Source organism: Helianthus annuus, chromosome 14, assembly GCF_002127325.2.
Source record: "Helianthus annuus cultivar XRQ/B chromosome 14, HanXRQr2.0-SUNRISE, whole genome shotgun sequence".
In the NCBI taxonomy this organism is placed as follows: Eukaryota; Viridiplantae; Streptophyta; class Magnoliopsida; order Asterales; family Asteraceae; genus Helianthus; species Helianthus annuus.
The window spans coordinates 26625676-26648996 of NC_035446.2; the positions used below are offsets into that span (position 1 = coordinate 26625676).

Here is a 23321-nt window from a genome sequence, read left to right on the forward strand (position 1 = left end):
GTTGCGACTCGCAACCACAGCGTGACAAGCCGAAACCACCTGGTTGCGACTCGAGACCAGCTGGTTGCGAGTGGGCTGTCCATTTTAGTTATTGGGCCATTCTGTGTTAACTTGGGCTATCTGTTAAGTGGACTATGTGTTGCTGTTTGACGGTGTTACTGTTAGGGCCGGCCCAATAACCCCATGACTGTTTACCTGTATGTATGTTACGTGCCAGTATGTGTTTTACGTGATTACTTGTACACCGAACCTGACCTATACCGGTAACCATGTTAGGACGTGGTGACCAACGTGATTGACAAGTAACCTAAACCTACCGAGCAACCCAAGGTGAGTTCACAACTTAAAAGCATGCGTCCCGGTGGTTTGGGACACGAGACTAACAACCCTATCCCCTGGTAAAAGGGGATACCATTTACATACCTTCCCTAGTTATTGGGAACAAAACTTACTTTTCCTTCCCGGGTATTGGGAAACCTTTTGGTTAATTACTGTTTATACGGATTGCAACTAACGGCACTAAACGAAACTCTATCACTCAAGTCCCTACTACAAATACCGATTAGTCGCCGGGTTAGGCGAACGGGTTATTAGTTGATAGCGCTATTTAGGTGTTTACCAGCCTCACACCGTGCCCTGGTTTGGGACGGTCGTGAACTAATGTACTCAGAAATCCGTCAATGATGATAGAACATTGACATCGGGGCATCCTGCGGATACGCAACGGTTACCTAGTGTTCGGTATTGGAAAAACAGTTTAGTCGCTAACTTTTGGGGTAGCTCCCCAGGGCATGTATAAACGGATAAATTAACCGGTGAAACAAAGTTTTTGGTAATTAAAACTGGACAACTAGTGAACTCACTCAGCATTATTGTTGACCCCCTTACTGCATGCTTTGCAGGTAACCAGTGACGAAGGAGCTTGCAGCTTGGGAACGTGTAGTGTCTGTTCACCCTTGTGTTGGGTGTTACCTTATTTTGAGTCATGAACTTTGTTTTAAACTACCGTACTTATGCTTCCGCTACTTGTTGCTATTTTGGAACTTGAAACTTTAAACTCTGAACTTAATATTTACTAAGCTTATGATTAGTAAGTATTACTTTTGTTATCAACTCAAACAATCAAGGAGCTGGGAACAACAATCAGAACAACAATGCTGGGAATGGCGCTAGAGGAAGAGCATTCGTGATTGGAGCTGGTGAAGCAAGGAATGACCCCAATGTCGTGACGGGTAAGTTCCTACTCGATGATCGTTATGTTTCTGTGTTATTTGATTCCGGTGCCGATGCTAGTTATGTATCCCTACGTATTAGTAAGAAGCTTAAGCGTCCGCTTTCGTTACTAAGTTCTCCGCATATCGTCGAGTTAGCTAATGGTAGAAACATCGAGGCCTCACATGTTGTCAAAGGCTGCAAACTAGAGTTGTCTGGTCAGACATTTAGTATCGACCTTTTCCCTGTTACTCTTGGAAGCTTCGAAGTCGTTATTGGTATGGATTGGTTATCCAAGCATCGCGCTGAGATCCTCTGTCAAGAGAAAGCAGTTCGTATTCCTCGCCGTTCTGGCGAACCCCTCATTGTACAAGGTGGCAAAAGTGGAGAAATCTCCGGCATTATCTCGTTCTTGAAGGCCCAGAAGTGTTTACGGAAAGGGCACACCGCTATCTTAGCACTTGTTACCAACACGCAGGAAAAGGAAAAGAGGATTGAAGACTTTCCAGTAGTGCGTGACTACCCCGAGGTATTTCCTGAGGAATTACCTGGACTCCCTCCCCATCGTCAGGTCGAATTCCAGATCGAGCTAGCTCCCGGAGCAGCGCCTATAGCTCGTGCACCTTATCGACTAGCCCCCGCAGAATTGAAGGAACTCTCGACGCAACTACAAGAACTTTTGGATAAAGGATTTATCCGTCCTAGTTCATCACCCTGGGGAGCACCGGTACTCTTTGTTAAGAAGAAGGATGGCACGTTCCGAATGTGTATTGACTACCGTGAGTTGAACAAGGTTACCATCAAGAATCGTTACCCTCTCCCGCGAATCGACGATTTGTTTGATCAATTGCAAGGATCAAGCTACTATTCTAAGATTGACCTGCGATCAGGCTACCATCAGTTAAGGGTCCGTAGCGAAGACATTCCCAAAACCGCATTCAGAACTCGTTATGGTCATTATGAATTCCTCGTTATGCCCTTTGGAATGACCAACGCCCCTGCAGTGTTCATGGATCTCATGAACCGGGTATGCAAACCCTACCTCGACAAATTTGTGATCGTGTTTATAGACGACATCTTGATCTACTCGAAAAGTCAGGAAGAGCATGAACAGCACCTACGCCTTATCCTCGAACTCCTTCGCAACGAGCAACTGTATGCCAAGTTCTCGAAATGCGACTTCTGGCTTCGAGAAGTCCATTTCCTTGGGCACGTGGTTAACAAGGACGGAATCCACGTCGACCCAGCTAAGATCGACTCTATAAAGAATTGGCCTACCCCTAAAACTCCCACTGAAGTTCGCCAATTCTTGGGATTGGCAGGTTACTACCGCAGATTCATTCAAGGATTCTCAAAGATTGCACAACCCCTCACTACACTCACTCAGAAAGGCGTCACTTACAAGTGGAATGTAGCACAGGAATCTGCTTTTCAGAGGCTTAAGGATAACCTCTGCAGTGCTCCTATTCTCTCGTTACCTGAAGGAACGGATGACTTTGTGGTTTACTGTGATGCGTCTATTCATGGACTCGGTTGTGTGTTGATGCAACGCGAGAAAGTTATTGCTTACGCCTCTCGACAACTTAAGACACATGAAAGGAACTACACAACACACGACTTGGAGCTAGGAGCAGTGATATTTGCGCTTAAGATATGGAGACATTACCTGTACGGTACCAAGTGCACCATTTACACCGATCATAGGAGTCTCGAGCATATCTTCAAGCAGAAGGAATTAAACATGCGGCAACGCCGATGGGTTGAACTTTTGAATGATTATGAGTGCGCCATCAAGTATCATCCGGGCAAGGCAAATGTTGTGGCGGACGCCCTCAGCCGGAAAGACACTGTACCAAAGCGCGTGCGAGCATTACAACTTACCATCCAGTCTAGTCTCCCTACCCAGATTCGAAATGCTCAGATTGAAGCTCTGAAACCGGAAAACATCAGGGCTGAGTCCCTGCGAGGATCGAGGCAGCAACTAGAACAGAAAGAGGACGGCGCCTACTATGTGGCAGGGCGCATTTGGGTCCCACTTTACGGAGATCTACGAGAGCTTGTGATGGACGAAGCCCATAAGTCCCGTTATTCAGTACATCCTGGTGCAGATAAGATGTACCACGATTTGAAAACCACATACTGGTGGCCTGGCATGAAAGCCCACATAGCAGCCTACGTTGGCAAATGCTTGACCTGCGCAAGAGTCAAGATCGAGTATCAGAAACCAGCAGGCCTACTACAACAACCGGAAATCCCGAAGTGGAAATGGGAGCAAATTTCCATGGATTTTGTCACAGGATTACCTAGATCTCAACGCGGGAATGATACTATTTGGGTAATAGTAGATCGATTGACTAAGTCTGCACACTTTCTGGCCATTAAGGAAACAGACAAGTTTTCTACCTTGGCAGAAATCTATTTGAAGGAAGTAGTCTCCAGGCACGGGGTGCCAACTTCTATTATTTCTGACCGAGACGCTCGTTTTACTTCCGAATTGTGGCAAGCTATGCACAAATCCTTTGGCTCACGTTTGGACATGAGCACCGCTTATCACCCGCAAACGGATGGGCAGTCTGAACGCACCATCCAAACCCTGGAAGACATGCTTAGAGCATGTGTGATCGATTTTGGCAAGAACTGGGAGAAGCATCTGCCGCTGGTGGAATTCTCCTACAACAACAGCTATCACACTAGTATTCAGGCGGCACCTTTTGAGGCATTGTACGGTCGTAAATGCCGATCACCTCTCTGCTGGGCGGAAATAGGTGACAGTCAACTCACAGGCCCAGAACTAGTGGTAGATACAACGGAAAAGATTTCCCAGATCAGGCAACGCATGGCGGCAGCTCGTGACCGTCAGAAAAGCTACGCTGACAAGCGTAAGAGACCGTTAGAATTCCAGGTCGGGGACCGGGTTCTACTTAAAGTCTCACCCTGGAAGGGTGTGGTTCGTTTCGGTAAACGAGGCAAACTGAATCCACGGTATGTTGGACCATTCGAAATTACCGAGAAAATCGGTAAGGTTGCTTATAGATTGAACCTGCCTGCAGAGCTGAGTGCAGTGCACAACGTCTTTCATGTATCTAACCTGAAGAAGTGTTTGTCGGATGAAACACTTGTGATTCCTTTTAAGGAACTGACGATTGATGAACAGCTACACTTTACTGAGGAACCGATTGAGATCACGGATCGAGAGATCAAAACCCTCAAACGTAGCCAGATACCCCTTGTACGAGTTCGTTGGAACTCACGGCGCGGCCCAGAGTTTACCTGGGAGCGGGAGGACCAGATGAAGTCCAAGTATCCCCAGTTATTCCCAAACGAAAACCCCAGCACTGAAGCTACAACCGAATTTCGGGACGAAATTCCAAACTAACGGGGGGATGATGTGACACCCCGTTGAAACACGCTAGCTTGGCAGTGGCTGCTTCAACTTTCGGGACGAAAGTTCTTAAAACTTGGGGATAATGTGACACTCGAGGTTTTTCCGAACGATCACCTTGTAATATTTTGTGTATATGATTATTATTAAATGAAAACGTGATCCTTTGTGCATTTTATGTGTTGTATGTATTATATATGTAGTATAGATATATTTATGAGAACCGAAACCACGACCCGAGACCACGACTCGCAACCACTCGGTTGCGAGTGGGTCACTCGGTTGCGAGTGGGCCTTTGGGCCGTAACCGGTTTGGGTCGAAACCCCAAGCCCAACCCGAAACATCCCCTTGTATATATATCCCACCTTTCCCCCACTTCTTCCATTTTACACACACAAACACTCCTCAAACTCTCTCTCTACTAGAAATCCTCAACAACACACCCCAATCCCTTCCTATTTTCGGTTCAAGCAAAGATCCCGGACAAGAAACTCGGTCAAGACTATCACTCGGACATTCCATCTTCTCGGTTCTCTTTTCTTTGTTTTCGGCTCCTCCTTTCATAACCGGTTAGTGCTATCTTTTGTGTTATCTTTTGTGTATAAGATTTATATGGGTTAAAGGAACTAGAAATGCTTGGTTAGTAGTTTTTGGTATGACTTTTAGGTTGATTTGTAAAAGTTTGACACTATGTGGTTACATGTTTAGAAATGGTAGTGTAGGAATGTTCATGCCAACCAAAACTATGTTCAAGATTATAAAAAATGAATGCTTCGTTGTTCTTGCAAAATGATGTTGTTAAATATGAGATTTCGGATATATAATGCATGATTTCTTATTTTGCATCATGATCTTGTTGTAAATATGTAATTTTTGGTTCATAAATGTGTGATTTGTTATGGTGAAAACCCTAGAAATATATGAAGATAGGATGAACTTGTTTGAATATGACTTGAAGATGTAAAAATGGCAAAGTTTGATCTATCTTTACTAGCATTCAGATTAGGCAAAGTGTTAGTGAAATATTATTGGTTGTTTCCTAAAATGGGCCTGAATTCTTGGTACTATTTGGACTGTCATATCTGCATCATCACGTGTATATGAAAGTGACAGATTACGACTCGCAACCACGGCATTACGACTCGCAACGACAGCATTCCGACTCGAAACCACACGGTTGCGACTCGCAACCAAAGCATGACAAGTCGAAACCTCGAGATTGCGACTCGAGACCACGCCGTTGCGACTCGCAACCAAAACGTGATGGCTCGAGACCACGGTTGCGACTCGCAACCACAGCGTGACAAGCCGAAACCACCTGGTTGCGACTCGAGACCAGCTGGTTGCGAGTGGGCTGTCCATTTTAGTTATTGGGCCATTCTGTGTTAACTTGGGCTATCTGTTAAGTGGACTATGTGTTGCTGTTTGACGGTGTTACTGTTAGGGCCGGCCCAATAACCCCATGACTGTTTACCTGTATGTATGTTACGTGCCAGTATGTGTTTTACGTGATTACTTGTACACCGAACCTGACCTATACCGGTAACCATGTTAGGACGTGGTGACCAACGTGATTGACAAGTAACCTAAACCTACCGAGCAACCCAAGGTGAGTTCACAACTTAAAAGCATGCGTCCCGGTGGTTTGGGACACGAGACTAACAACCCTATCCCCTGGTAAAAGGGGATACCATTTACATACCTTCCCTAGTTATTGGGAACAAAACTTACTTTTCCTTCCCGGGTATTGGGAAACCTTTTGGTTAATTACTGTTTATACGGATTGCAACTAACGGCACTAAACGAAACTCTATCACTCAAGTCCCTACTACAAATACCGATTAGTCGCCGGGTTAGGCGAACGGGTTATTAGTTGATAGCGCTATTTAGGTGTTTACCAGCCTCACACCGTGCCCTGGTTTGGGACGGTCGTGAACTAATGTACTCAGAAATCCGTCAATGATGATAGAACATTGACATCGGGGCATCCTGCGGATACGCAACGGTTACCTAGTGTTCGGTATTGGAAAAACAGTTTAGTCGCTAACTTTTGGGGTAGCTCCCCAGGGCATGTATAAACGGATAAATTAACCGGTGAAACAAAGTTTTTGGTAATTAAAACTGGACAACTAGTGAACTCACTCAGCATTATTGTTGACCCCCTTACTGCATGCTTTGCAGGTAACCAGTGACGAAGGAGCTTGCAGCTTGGGAACGTGTAGTGTCTGTTCACCCTTGTGTTGGGTGTTACCTTATTTTGAGTCGTGAACTTTGTTTTAAACTACCGTACTTATGCTTCCGCTACTTGTTGCTATTTTGGAACTTGAAACTTTAAACTCTGAACTTAATATTTACTAAGCTTATGATTAGTAAGTATTACTTTTGTTATCAACTCAAATACTCAGTATAATTGGTGGCTGGATCCTGGTCGGTCACGCCCTCGAAGCGGGTGTTATCCGCAGGTGGATTTTGGGGGTGTGACAAATTACCTTGGTAGTTAGGATGCAATAGCCCAATCTTGGATGAAGCACTACAAACTTCCACGTGCAACTTATCATTCACAGGAGGCTCTTTGTAAGTGCAGTTCCTGCCGGGTATCTATCGCTTATCAGTTCTGTGTCAACCAAAGCAGAAGTCCAAGTTAAAGTCAATGATAATGAAGATTATCAATTGCTGAAGGCATTCCAGACGACTTTCTAGTGTTTCGGATTATTGTATTGTTTTGTATCCCGGACAATGTGTTTTGTCCGGGTTTAGTCCCTAGCCTATATATATGTGTGTATTGTGTAAATTAGGGCAACCCTTGAGTGCTTGGTGCACCTCTCACAAGATCCCATCCATTCTCCATCACTGTGTGTATTCTAGAGAGAGAGGGAGACTATGTGTTAGTGAGAGAAAGCTAGGTTTAGATCTTTGTGATCTAAACCAGCTTGTAGATTGTAGATGATGTATACTCCTTTGGTTTGTGTAACCTGTGATGACTGATTCATCAATAAAGAGATTCATCTTCTACATATTTCTATCTTGTTCATATTTTGTTCTTCATGTCTTGAATCAAGTGCAATGTTTAATGTTCGCCATCCATCCGGTGCTTTTACAGTGGTATCAGAGCATGGTTACCGATTCGGAATGGTCTAACCGCCTTCCGAATCACCATTGCTCTTGATTTGATGTTTGTTAACGCCAAACATCTTGAAGACGTGAAGATTTTGGTCCAGATATGAAGAAATTCGAGAGCTGTGTTGGAGAGAACTGCTGGATTTTTGGTAGATCTAGGGTTTTGATCTGAAAAAGGCTCTGTTCGGATTTTTGTAAGTGTTTTACTCGTCCGAGTTTCCATTCTGTGTCTGTGTTTTAGGGGTTTTGGTGAACCAGTGTGAAGTCACACTGGGGAAGTGTGAAGTCACACTGGGGAGATAGTCCGGAGACTGGTCACTAGAGCTTGTCCGAGTTTTCTAAGGATTTAGATAATCCGAGTTTTAACAACTTGAGTCCGAACTTTTAAAGTCGGAGTTTTTATCAACTCTAAGCTCCGAGTTTTCAGAAGTCTGTGGTTTGGTCGATTAACTGTTCTGAGTTTTCAATAGTCTGAGTTTTGGCTTTAATGTTCAACAGTCCGAGTTTTTACTTCGAGTTTTTGCTAGAGGGTCCGAGTTTTGTGCAAGTCCTTCATGGATTCGACCTGGCCAAACGTCGGTTTACTTGTTCAAACCAGTCGATTAAAAAACTGAACATAACGTCAGTTTACTTGTTCTAACTAGTCGATTAACTCTTCTAACTTGAACTTGAACTCTGCATCCCATCTTGGATATCTGTTCTTCTTTATATATTGCTCCCCATCAAAAATAAACTTCAAAAATCTGTATAACAAATAAAACCAGAAACTTATATTTTGCAAAAGCATACCTTTGTTTTTCTTTCATCTCCTTTGAAGAGGATCCTGACATAAGGATTGGTATGGTGTGAGGTTAGATTCTCTGAGTGCCTTATACATTGGATAAACCTGCATGCCTAAAGCGATTATAAATATATATATATATGATAAGGATCATGTGAGAAGTAGTAGGCTATTTGAGGAACTTGAGAAGCATTCTGGACCACACATTTTCCTTACGCAAAAAAATGCAAAAAAAATGTAAAAAAAATGCAAAATTTTTTTTTTTGGAAAAATCGCAGATTTTTCTTTAATAATTTAATTTTTTTTTTAATTTTTTTTTTGGATTTATACACATGTGTATATTGTTAATCTTTTTACCTATACATATATGTATATTGTCAATTATACATATATGTATATACATGTTTAAAATTGAAAAATAAGTGTTATTTAAGGTTTAGCATTAGTATTTAGGATTTAGCATTAGGGTTTAGGGTTTAGCTTTATGGTTTGGGGTTTAGCTTTAGGGTTTAGCTTTAGGGTTTAGCATTAGGGTTTAGTAATAGTATTTAGGGTTTAGCATTAGGGTTTAGCTTTTGGGTTTAGCATTAGGTTTAGCTTTAACTTTTGGGTTTTGCTTTATCTTTAGGGTTTAGCTTTAGGGTTTAGTTTTAGCTTTAGGGTTTAGCATTAGGGTTTAGAATTGGGGTTTATCTTTAGGGTTTAGCATTAGGGTTTAGAATTAGGGTTTAGCTTTAGGGTTTAGGGTTTAACATTAAGGTTTAGCTTTAGTGTTTATGGTATAAGTTTTAGAATTTATAACACCTATTTTTTCAATTTTAAACATGTATATACATATATGTATGTGTTAATATATATATATATATATATATATAGTTAAAAGATTAACAATATACACATGTGTATAAATCCCAAAAAAAAAAAATTAAAATAAAAAATAAAAAATTTAATCCTTAAAGAAAAAGCTGCGATTTTTCCCAAAAAAAAAAAACAAATTTTGCATTTTTTTCACCTTTTTTTTTTTGCATTTTTTGCTTAGGGAAAATGTGTGGTCCAGATTGCTTCTCAAGTTTTTCAAATAGGGTGGACTTCTCTTAGGATCTCTACCCTATATATATATATATATATATATATATATATATATATATATATATATATATATATATATATATATTACACTTGTAAACATTACCTTCTTTCTACCTATAAATGAATTAGAATTTAGGTTAAAGCATTTCAGGTATATGATTTCTTCAGGTTCCTGTCAAGCCTGTTGTATGTCCCTTAAAACCCATTTATCAAGTTCAATATGGACGCCACCTGTCACGGATATTCTAGGCCTCATAATTCACTAAACGCATAGATCCCCTCAATTATCACAATCTGGGACCTTGGGACATCAAATGTCTTGAACAAATGAAGCTCAAAAAAAAAATTTAACCCTTTAAAAAAGAATTATTAATTTCTTTTAGAAAAAAAATTATGAAATAATAACCAAGTTTTAATAATAGTCACCCATACTTTTTCTAACTATAAAATTGGTGTGAAAAAGATATTAACCTGGTGAAGAAGAAGGACAACAACAGGAACCCAGAGGGGCGGTTGCACAGATGACTCACCATCCACCAACACCCACGACAAATATTATTACATCAACTGATTCAAAACATAAACCCTAATAAAAAATGAACATAAAAAAAACTGACCTGGCCAAATTTGATGTACTATGTCAAATCCACATTGTTCCTAAAGAGAACACTACTGAATTGGAACAAAACAACATTAGACAATTTAACTTCACAATATATCAAAGAATATACCCTAATCTGAATCACACAACTTTATGGATTCGAATAATAGAAAGTTCAATTAGATGAACTATAAGTTATGAACTTGTATACTAACCTTAATCAGAGAGATGCTAGATGCTGAGAAGATTTAAAGAAAAACCCTAATGAAAAAAATGAGATGGTTGCTTTCTCAATTCACCCTACCACAACTGTCGTCATCTACCAGTGAAATGTCTCATAATCCATTATCCATTAAGAATCAAAATAAAACTGAAAAGAATGAACATCGATTCAAATAAACTTAAAATTGATTCAGTGAAATTCCTTGTAGTCCTAGCCGCCGCCTGGAATCACTATTAAACCCTAGATCGGCAGAGAGAAATCACTGTTAAACCCTAGATCTGTCCTCACCAGTGTCACTTTCAATCAAGCTCAATCACCTTCGGATTTTGAAACAACAATTGCTAAAGTAGTAGAAACAAACCACTCTCAAAAGAAAAACTAAAATTAATAGTACCTTAATTAACAGGGGTTTATGTTGATAAACCACAATCAGTTCTTTGGTGATGCACCAACAGTGATGAAGATATCAGACAACAAACCATAACAATTTAACCTCAATCATTAAGTGGGATTGAATCTACCATTGGCGTTGCGAATGAATATGGTGGCGTAGGATTAGGAGCAAAAATGATAACGAAAGAAAAAGGAGAGGAGAAGAATCATTACAATTTCTTAGGCATGCTGTAGCAAGAGCTGTATACCCAAACATTCGGTTAGCACATTTCGGCGTTGTAATGTTTTTGAATAATTCTTGAATTTTTATGATATATGGAAAATTGAAGAAAATTCTCATTCCATAGTATGGAACAACTATCATGAAGAAATGCCAACAACAAAAATGTCAAGAGAAGAGAATACTTCAATGTGAATGCCATTAGAGTGAAATTGAATGATAATAATTTTTATATAAAGATCGAAAAATGATACTTTATGTGGCTACACGAGTCAGGTTCCTTGCATTAAATACATCAGATATCAACATCAATATATCCCCTAAATTGCATTATTAATGTCGATTCTCTACTTAAAAAATTTAACACAATATTTCACAAACAAGATGTGTTCGCTCAGTGGTGAAGCTTGAGATTTCTGACCGGGGGGTCGAAAATGTATATACCTAAAAAAAATTATAAAACCGGGGGTCAAAAACGTATATATGTAAAAAAATCTATAAGAAAACTACATACCGGGCACTACTGAGAGAAAATTTCGGGTCACCCCCCCCCTGCGGCCCCCACAAAGTTGCGCCCCTGGTTCTGATAAGAGGACAACGTATTTTAACGTTGTATTCGACATTATTGTGTCCCCATACAGCACCCTGATGTTAAAAGGTGACAACTAATAAATGGTAACTTCATTAATAATAGTAAACAATAACTTCATGAGCTTAAAAATCTGAAACATGTTGAGAACAAGGAAGTGTTGCACAACTAGCCGATTATCTCGTGAGTGGGTGAACTTAAATATGATAATCCATTATAAGACAATATAATGCATTTGGGAAAATATATAATACATATGATCGAACTTCATATTTAATACACCTGATCACACTTTCTAAAAAGCATTATCTAGTAAACCATGGAATTCTATCATTTCAGTTTAAGAAATACATTTAGTTATTATTACATAATGTTACAAGATTACTCGAATATGAATTAAATTGTCATATTAGCAAACCAAAGAATAATGGAAGTAAAATGGCATTTAAGGATTCATTTCATACCCAACGAAGCATATTTGTGGTGACATCCCGTATTTTTGTAAGCATATATATTCGTATACCCTACCAACACTCATGACACGTGTGCAACTTTGGATTGTGGAAAATTAACTTTTAATAAGTTAAGGGATCAATATTGTAATTGTTTGCAAAGATGCAAGTTCCAGGGACTTCAAGTGCAGATTCTGTAAATACGTGCGTCAAGGCCGGCTCAACCTTTTTGGGGACCTAAAGCCAATTAAAAAATGGTGGCCCTGTTTGCAAAATAATTTTGTAACCTAACATTGATATTGGATATAAACAAATCTATTTTTATGACTTGTTTGTTTTCAAAATGGCTGAGATGTGTTCCTAGTATTAAACATAATCACATAAAATTCTGTGACAACCTTTAAATACATAAAATAAAATGTGATCATACCTTTTGTCCTTCCAAAAAGGATCCAGAGCAGGATGAAGGATGAGATATGATGATCTAGAATGAGCGTTTATTAGCGAATTTTAAGAATTGGAGAGATCACGACAAAAGTGACCACATGGAGTGCTTCTTTCCATGAATCACCTAAAAGCAAGTTCCCTATCATCACACAAAGCAAAAGATTAGCAATTTTACACTTACTATTTACGATCATCCAATTTCCTACTGAAACAGACCATAATATGTCTATGTTTCCACACAATTTTGGCAATAAAAATGATATTATCTAATTTCATTTTGTGGGAGTTGTTTCGTCTTTCAAATATCTTCCTTCTTTAAATGTTCTTGCAGTATTCCAGAGTATATGATATATTGGGGAAAAAATTAAAATTCCATTAAAATAAAATCAAACACATATAATGCATTTCATGCTTTGGGAACTGAAATAAAAAACATACCACTTATAAACTATAAATCATGGAGACTGCAGTATTGTCTGTATCATCTGTTACATACCACAACAAGAATTGTAGATTGAAAAACCAAATAGCAGTAATAAAACTCGAAAGAATGATCATTTACCTTTGATCAGATGTGCATGTTACACAAAAAAAAAAAGTATGCGCTTGATGACTATTGATCTTTCCCAATTGATTCTCGACTTCCAATTTCCTTCCCGCATTTATTTTGAGACCTAATTTTGTATCCATTCCCTCCTCCAAAGTCCAGGCTCCAAGACCCAAATCACAAATCCCCATTCCCAGACCCCTACAACAAGCCCAAATCTGAGGCCCTTGACATGTGGTGGCCCAAAGCTAGGGCTTTAGTTCACTCCCTCTAAGGCCGGCCATGCGTCACCGACCAAAATATCCACCTTTATGGTCTGTAAGGCCACATGCAATTCACTATCTTGTTAACCCAGAAACCAGGCGCCAACTCCGCATAGTTTTGGGCTTACAGACCGGAAGGGGATCCAGGTTAGGGTTCGTAGTCGACCTATAGTAGCTCTACAACGTGGAATCTGCAGATGCGAATGGTGGCAAGATCTCAACCTGCCACAGCTCCAAGACGCATGTTAACACGTGTTCATCCTCTACGTTCGATATATGGAGCGGCTTTTTGGATAAGATTCTTTGAAGTTGAATTCAAATAGAATAAAAGAAAAACCTATCAGATTTATAATTTTGAATTGGGATTCTTTGAAGTTGGATTCAAGTAGGATAAAAAACACTTGAATTAGAAATTATGAATTCCTGTAGGTGCAATTTAAAAAATCAAAATTAATGTAATTCTATTGGTTAACTGAGATTTTAGTTTGAATACTAGCCAACACAGTTCGATTATTTTATATCCGAATTAAAAACTTGTAATTAGAATTCCGTTCACTGATTTTTCTAAATCTGGGCCATTTCAACCATTAGAACCCATTCTAGCTTTTGCAGGTAGAGATGGTGATATTATCTGATAATGACCATTATTTCTAAACTAGTTTTTGTTTTAAATAATCTAAACTGGTATTATTTACTTGAGAGTTTTATGGCTTTTTTTTTCTAGTAAAACATTATTTCTAATGTTGTGGTTTATATCTCCATATATTGTGTTATACTCAAGTGATATAATGTGATTTCAGTGTTGAAATCAGATCATTTGTGTGGAAGTCTTAAGTGGATATAATTGTCGATATTAAGAAATTATTTATTTGAGGGCATCAAAATGAGAGGGTTTTGTATTATTAAAAAATTCAGAATAGAACTAGACGTGTTTTTGATATTGGTTTCGTATTATTTGCTCCTTTGAAGTTGGATTCGAATAGGATTAAAAAGCGATTATATTAAAAAAAATCACAAGTATTCATATTGGATTCCCGAACCGAATTTTATTCAAATAGTTGCTAACCTGTGTCGAATATTTTAAATACCAATTAAATTAAAATTCGGATCATTGAGTTCCCTAAATCTAAGTCATTTCAACAATGAGGACCCGTACTAGCTTATATGGCTAGAGATCCGGATATAATCTTATAATGATATAATCTTATAATGATAACCCGTAGCAAAGGCAACCTCCCTTAAAATTAATTTTGGTTTCAAATAATCTTAACTAGTTTTTTTTTTTTTTTTTTTACATTTTTTTGCACTTTTATACAACATTATTCCTACTATAGTGGTCAAACCGAATAATAAGGAATCCCTTTGAGGCAGTTTTGTAATATTTGTTTTTGTGGCACTTTTTTTACATTTTTATTGCACTATTGTAATATTTGTTTTTATGATAAACTGCTCATCTTTGCCAACAATTTTTCTTTAACCTTTCCCGCTAATGATAAAGTTTAGCACGTAAAAATCATATAAGATGAATAAAATCAGGAAGCAATACCACGAGTAGAGAAAAAATAATAAGATGAAGAACTTCGAGGATATAGGGATAATTCATTTTCGACTTTGGTAGTTTTATTAAAATCAAAATCCTCGTGAAATTGTTTACACGAGACAACAACTAACTTAGTGGTGTGGGGAGTACTACCAACGTTTAAATAAATAAACTAATTATGACAGCAACACCTAGATGGATTTCCTATGCAAGAACCAGTTCCAAAGTGTAGTCTTTGGCAAAGAGTTAAGCAATCCTCCTTTATTGCATTACAATCTCCTAGACATGCTGGACCAGGAGCTGTATAGAAAAACATTTTATTAGTACCTATAAAAATTCTTAAATGTATGGAAAGCTAAAGAGAAATCTCATACCATAACATGGAACAAAAGTCATGAAAAGAAATGCCAACATCAAAAATCTCAACACAAGAAAGTGTTTTGATGTGACAGCCATTAGTTTGATGTTTGATATTGCTTAATGTTGTTTTTCTACGAAGAATGAACAGATGATGGATGTTCTGGTTGGAATAGTTCTTATATAGCCGTACATGTATATATACATTAAATACATTAGATATTATCATTAATATATCACTTGAATTGTACTATTAGTTCTATCATTTTAATTGTACAATTATTTAATGCAGATTCTTTACCTAAAATAACACAATATTACATCAACAACCGGTGTTGTAATATTGAATTTGGCGTTATGATATGTCCACATTATTACACTCTAACCCGAAAACGTGACACTTTTAATGAAATTAGAATTTAATTACTAATAAAGCAATCATTGTTTACATGAATAAACAATAGGTCCGTTAATACTAATAAACCAATTACTTCATCATATATTATAACTAATCACACAACATAATCACAAATCAATAGAGTTTACAGCGAGGAAGGTTAAACATTTATCTTAAATGTCTATTTACCACCGTTCACACTCTTTAACATAGCACGAGTGAAGCAATTGCCTACTGACTAGATGAACAAAACTAAAAATGATCGAAGATAAGATAAGATAATATAATGCAATTAATGAAAATATTTAATACATGGATTGGAACTGAATTAAAGCAGTATTTTGAAAACACATTTACTTTTATTTGTAGATTTAAAAAGCTATTTAGTTGTCAAATAATATTGTTATAAGATAACTTAAATTTGTAATCCAGATGTCATATTAACATGACCAAGTTACACAATTCAACTTTTATGTATACCCGAAGATGCACCTTATACCTTTAAGTTTGAAAAGCGGTAGATCAATGTTTAACTTTAATTTTTTTTTTTTTTGTTTGCAAGTATCAAGCTTTTGCACAAACTTGGTTCGATTTCTTATATAAGTCACATCACATGTAAAATGTTAAGGTATTTTGGTCTTTTTCCAGCCCATTTATTTAGTAGTTCCTTTTTTAAATAAACACACATTTTCTAAATACAGAAAAAAAATAAAGAGAGAGAGAGAAAGTTAAAGAGATGGAGGATGGTGGTGAGTGTTAGCAGTGACGGTTGTTGTGGTTTCAACAATGATGATGGGTGGAGATGTTCCTCGCGACCAACACAGATAGTGATAGTGATGGGGATGGTGTTGTCCCTGTACGGACAGTGACGACGTGGTGGTTATGGTCAACGGAGATGAACAGCGACTAGGATTTCATACTTAACCCCCGATAACGCCTCCAATAACCACACTTAGTGACAGTCACATGCTTGGATGTACAGTGACGGTAAATGTTTATGGTTTAAATGTTGGGTATAGTGGTGGTAAACGATGACGGTGGTAGTCGTTTTGGGGACAAGAGGATTTTTAGTGATGGTTATGGTGGTGTTGGTGACTATATAGTGGTTGCTAGCGGCAGAGAACCCTCTGGGCAACAGTCCGTGGTGTTTACATGGTAGTTGAAGGTGGTGCTTGATGGTGTCGTGGTGGTAGGTTTTCAGAGGTGAAGGTATGGTGCTAATGGTTTGGCAGAATGGTGTTCGATGTTGGTGGTGACGGGGTGGTGGTAAGCTGTTAGGCAAGCCGTCGACACCTAAAGTGTGTAATGGTGACGCAAGTGGTAACCGACGGAGGTGGTAACCGACGGAGGTGGTAACCGACGGAGGTGGTAACCGACGGAGGTGGTAACCGACGGAGGTGGTAACCGATGGTGATTATGACAAACGATGGTGGAGGAGGTAATAAGTTGGGATTAAAAACACAAAAATACCCTCACATCCTTTGCATGTGAGGTGAGTTAACAGAGAAAACATACTTAGTGTATGACAAAGGTTGATATCGCAACAAAATTTAAAGTAAAAGGCTGATTCTAGCGTTTTCAAAACCAAAAGGTATAAGCTGCAAGTTTGAGTATACATAAAGATTGATTTGTTTAATTTTGTATATTAACATAACAAAAAATTATGGAAATCAAGTAAAAAAGGTGATTCACTTTATACAAAATATTAGTTAACCAATTCAAACTTAAGCTTAAGCTTATATGAAAAGTATTTTTCAAGAACAAATATCTTCAAGAGTAAAATGTGTTGGACCGTGTGCGTGACCCTAAACAGTCAGTAAAGGCAGTTCATCTTTGTATACAGAGGCGGAATCAAAGTAAACAAAGTCACAACAGCTTTATCCTTTCAATTTCCTTTCTATTAATAATTTCTCAGTAAATTTTGACAGCAATTCGACACCGACAGTATGACCAGATTCCGCTCCAACGTTACAAATGAAATCATTACACACATATTTATAGTAGTTCTGATTCCGCTTGAAACTGTTCAAGCGGAACCCCATGATGACTGATCTCGAGCGGAATCACCGTGTAGCATTTGGAGCGGAATCACAACTTGACATCTGGAGCGGAATTACAATCTAAACCCACTTTTTCAATTCCAAACTCCAATCTAACCTATCTAGACCTAAGACTCGATTAAGACGCAGTAAACAGACATTCAGTGCACTAACAGACTCCCCCTTGGATGTTAACGAAGTCTTCGGCGTCGAGTCTTCAGTAGTCTTGGTCTCTTCTCCAATTCTGTCTTTTCATTGTAAAAGCTTTCTCTTCACATGTTCAAGATCTTGACTTAGTTCTATCTTCAGTCTCCCCTTTGACTGTTGATCCAGAACTCTAGACTCCCCCTTTCACAGACTCCCCCTCTCGGTAAGCCGGGATCTAGGGTCTTGGTCTGGTTCATACTTTGACTTTTTGAGCCATGGGAATGATAAAAATCCACAACCTGTTACTCAAACAAATAACATTACAATCTATTGATTTTCAACAATAAATCACAATATCTATCAGTTTAGAAATCCACTCAAGTATTCAGGTCCAAGTTAATGACCCTGATTACTCAATTAACCTACCAAGTCCAATTTAATGACCTTGGTTGATCCTTTTGACAAACAAACTGATTTTTGTTTAACATTTTAAAACATTTTCTGAAAATAACAAGTATCAAGTTAATAAACTTGTTTTTTACTTTTCAACAACCCAATATTCATCAAGATAAGCTCTCCTCATTCTCTAGTCCCGAACTTTTCCTGCATCTGCTTCAATCTTTCAAAAATCCAACGATCAACTCTCCATTTTGGTTTGTCGGAAAATAAAGAAGAAAAGAAAAATCTTTTTGGATTTTAATAAAGTTTCTAAACTAGGAAATGAAATACAGAAACTTAAATTGCAGAATGTAAAGAAAGTAAACTATTTACAAACATATTTTTGGTGAGCGTGTCAAGGAATCATATCAGCTATCAGACAAGTTACAAGTACCGTTAAGCTTCAATTTCATACTCAGAATTAAAAAATTCACGTAGATTGTCGATATACTGATCTACTTTAAATTTTCACACAAATTTCAATTTATTCAGGATACGATTTAGGTGTTTTAGGAACTTAACTCATTCATGTGTCCCACCTCTTGAATATACTCCCGTATCCAGAATCCCAATATTCAGTCTTACAGGTGAGTATACCACAGATGATATTTGTAAGGGGTTAGATGCGAGGGCCCTGAGAGCTCAGGTCGATACTTTCGTATACGCAGAGAGATGACGGCTTCGTCTTTTCGGTGTGTCCCCTTTAGAGGATCTTGTGTTTAAACAGCAATGATTATCAATTTTATTGTTTAATCAATTTGCTGAGGGTGATGTTGTGTTTCAAGCAATGCGGAAAGCATTATTCGGGGACTAGGTCAGAACTTCCATTCAGCAGAAGTCCCGGAATAATACCCCAGATATCACTGAGTATAAAGACCAAATATTTCAGAAAGAGAGACCTTTCAAATGAGATTTCAGGGGTTACCTATATATCCAAGTAGTGTTCCCCACAAATTACGCAAGTTTGAAATTTTTAGGTTTATATCCCAAACAAATCTACTAAATGTGTAAAAACCTATCGACATATCATCAGTGAGACTGTTTAATGCTTTTAAACTTTACAAATCTTTAGCGTACAGTGACTATCAAACTGATGTACTATCATTTTCCCTTTTTACACAAGCTCTTTTTCAATTTTCTATTGTTTTTGGATTTTTGAATTTTCTCATGTTTTTGTATTTTTGAATTTTTTATTGTTTTTGTATTTTCTGAAAAAAAATATCTACTCCCCCTAAATACGAAAACAAGTAAAAAATCGACAAACCATTGCAGATTGTTTCTCATCTTCATCTACAACAGTACCTTCATCAACGCCAATAATGCCATCCGACACCGAAAGAAGCATCATACCATTCTGTTTTAAAAGATATTTAAAACGAGTTTTATCAAAAGCTTTGGTATATAAATCAGCTTTCTGTTCGTCAGTGTGGATTTTCTCAATTCGAATCAACTTCTTCTCGAAGCAATCTCGGATGAAGTGATGTCGAATTTCTATATGTTTAGTTTTAGCGTGATGTACTGGATTTTTTGTTATATTTATTGCGGCCTCATTATCAACAAAAAGAGGTGTGTTAAGAAACTGCAAACCGTAGTCGCGCATCTGTTGCTGTATCGACAGGATCTGAGAACATCAATTGCTAGCAGAAACGTACTGCGCTTCACATGTGGATAGAGCCACAGACGTTTGTTTCTTACACTGCCAGGTAACCAAGCGAGGTCCAAGGAACTGGCATCCTGCAGTTGTTGATTTTGCATTGACTTTGCAGCATCCGAAATCCGAATCGGAATACCCTTCGAGCGTAAAGTCGCCTTTTCTAAGATACCACAGCCCCAATGTAGGAGTTCCTTTCAGGTAGCGTAATATCCTCTTCACAACAATCATGTGCGAAGCTCTCGGGTTAGATTGATATCTTGCTGCGAGGCACGTTGGGTGCATTATATTAGGACGTGAAGCAGTTAAGTACATCAATGAACCTATCATGGAACGATAAAACATCTCATCAGCCCTGTCTCCGGTGAGATCTGGGTGAATCCCATGATTTGTTGCTAAAGGGGTAGCAGCTGGAGTAGAACTTGACATTCCAAATTTCTCTAGAATATCATGCACGTACTTCGTCTGGTGAATGAAAATTCCCTCAGGTAGTTATTCAACTTGAAGTCCCAAAAAGAATTTCATCTCCCCCATTGATGACATTTCGAATTTTTGCTTCATCACTGATTCAAAATCTTTGCACAATTTCTCATTCGTTGACCCAAATATTATGTCGTCCACATAAATCTGCACTATCAGAAGATGTCCGTCGACCTCTTTAGTGAAGAGAGTGGCATCCACTTTTCCACGAATGAAGTTGTTGGCTAGTAGGTGTTGAGACAAAGTCTCGTACCAAGCTCTCGGGGCCTGGTGTAAACCATACAGCGCTTTGTCCAGCAGATAAACTTTGTTTTTGTGGATTGGGTCGGTGAAGCCCGGCGGCTGTCCGACATAAACCTCCTCTTTAACCTTCCCATAAAGAAATGCCGATTTTACATCTAACTGATATAGTTTGAAGTTTTTCCAAGATGCAAATGCCAGGAAAATTCTGATTGCTTCTAGTCGAGCTACAGGAGCGTACACTTCAGTAAAATCAATCCCCTCCTGCTGACTAAAGCCCTGAACAACGAGTCGAGCCTTGTTTCGCACAACTACTCCTCGATCATCTCTCTTACACTTAAATACCCATTTTGTGTTGATCTTCCTGTGACCATCTGGTAAATCTACTAGCTTCCACACTCCTAATTTTTCAAACTGACTCAATTCTTCTTGCATCGCATTGACCCAAGAATCTTCAGTAAGCGCCTCTTTGTAAGTTCGCGGTTCGATCTGCGAAATAAAACAACTCAATGAAAATTCAGTTTGTAAAGGTGCTACTGTAGAATAAAAACATGTAAGCCCTTGGTCAATTTGACGTCTCGTGCGAACGCCTGATTTTAGTTCTCCTATGATCAGCTCCTCTGGATGGTATGAAAGAGTTCGTGGCATTACTTCGCTTGGAACATCTACATCACCTTCCAGATTAGTAACATTCTGATTTGCATCATGTTCACCAATTTAGTTTGTTTGACTCGAAAGCTGAATTTGCTCCCCCTCAGAATCTGAATCACCACGATCAAATATGGGCATATTCTCAGATTCTTGATTATCATTCTGAACCGTCTGATTATCTTGAGCAACTTCATCGTGTTAGACATCATCATGTTCACCAGCATTACTTGGACCTGCTTCATCGTCGTTCGAAGTTTGTCGTGGTCGCATTGAATACTCGGCTGGGAACCTTTCCTGCGAAGACTCATACACTCGCAAAATATCCAACTCATCAAAGAAATCCTCTTCTTCTTCTTGTTCTTCCATCATGTCACACGAATCCCACAACTTGTCGTAATGATAACGCCATGAATCTCCAGGATTCTGCGGCGGCATTGTATAACCTTGACATTCAACATTTGAAGCTTCAATAATCCGCTTCAAGCTTGGAACAAAGACATGTCGTAACGGACTTGCATAACCAATGATTATTCCCTCAACACTCTTTGGACCCAACTTTCCAAAAGGCTCTAGAACAGTACAGGGTGACCCAAACGGTTCAAGATACTTCAAATTAGGTTTGCGGTTATTGATCAACTCAAAGCACGTTTTGTTGAATCTCTTGACAGTGAGAACTCTGTTGAGCGTATAGCATGCGGCGGAAACTGCTTCTGCTCAAAAATTTATCGGTAGCTTTGAATCAGCAAGCATTGTTCTAGCCGTCTCGATTAGTGTCCGGTTTTTGCATTCTGCGACTCCATTTTGCTGCGGAGTGTACGGAGCACTAAACTCATGCAATATACCTCTTTCATCACAAAATTCTTCCATCTTGTTGTTCTTGAATTCAGTACCATTATCACTTCTGATTCTTTTGATACGCCTTTGGTAAAGATTTCAATTTTCTTGAACAACGCCATCAAACTATCAAACGTTTCATCTTTCGACTTCAAGAATGATACCCACGAAAATCTGGAATAATCATCAGTAACCACAAGACAATAAACATCTCTTGTAATACTTTTGATATTCACAGGACCAAACAAATCCATGTGAAGTCTCTCCAGAGGTCTTGAGACTGAATTCACTTGCTTTTTAGGGTGTGACTTTTTCTTCTGCTTGCCTTTGACGCAGCTAATGCACTCCCCTTCCAGATGAAAACCTTTCACATGAACACCAGTAACCAAATCATTGTGCACCAAGTGACTCATTTTTCGTAAGTGAATATGCCCCATCTTCCGGTGCCACAATCTTGATTCTTTCTCTGTTTCTCAAGACACAAAACAATGAGCCTGACCCGTGGTTGTAGTAGCTACGCTCATGTCCAACACGTACAGATCATTGACTCTTGGTGCCCTCATGATAATCCATTCTTCAGGGATAACAAATCCCGGCTTCAATATCAAACATTCTTTGTCAGTGAAGTGAGTGGTATACATCCTGTCATAGATCTGCGAGATACTCAGCAGATTGTTCTCCAGCTCAGCAATGTAGTTAACTCTTTCAAACGTCACAATCCCATTGGATAACGTTCCTTCACCAATAATCCTACCACCTTGATTACCCGCGAATCCTACATAACCTCCATTGAAATTCCTAACATCATACAACAATGCAGTCTTCCCTGTCATATGTCGAGAAGCTCCACTATCCATAATCCATCGTGAAACTAATCTCGGAAGTTCCTACACATATCACAGATTGATTTAAAACACATTTCAATAAAGATGCCGATTCATGCTTCGCGATCAAGGAAGCTCCGGCAAGTCAGGTTTTCATTCAACGAAGAATATATCCACCCAAGCCTGACCAGCCTTGGGTGTTACCATGTTGCCTTCAATTTTCCCATTTTGTTTCTTAAGATTTTTAGCTTGAAGTGGTGGAAAATTTGCATCATCCACAATTGGGACTGAATTCACCACCTTTTTCACTTGTGAAGTTGAAATTTGTTTCTCTGTTTTAGGCTTCCAAATTTGTTGAGATGATGCAACCCGTTTGTAAAACTTGTCACTTTTAGTTACCATATTT

At 38.6% G+C, this 23321-nt stretch overlaps 2 long non-coding RNA genes across 2 annotated transcripts; both read right to left on the reverse strand.

Annotated features, from left to right (window-relative positions):
* Positions 1–11231: 11231 nt before the first annotated feature.
* On the reverse strand, positions 11232–12993 carry LOC110905415. Its single transcript, XR_004878401.1, has 4 exons — positions 12946–12993; positions 12491–12646; positions 11534–11664; positions 11232–11463 (listed from the first exon to the last, which is right to left on the reverse strand). It is a non-coding gene; the product is annotated as an uncharacterized LOC110905415 (long non-coding RNA).
* A 1882-nt stretch (positions 12994–14875) lies between these two features.
* Positions 14876–15318, reverse strand: LOC118486350. Its single transcript, XR_004878621.1, has 2 exons — positions 15232–15318; positions 14876–15157 (listed from the first exon to the last, which is right to left on the reverse strand). It is a non-coding gene; the product is annotated as an uncharacterized LOC118486350 (long non-coding RNA).
* Positions 15319–23321: the final 8003 nt, after the last annotated feature.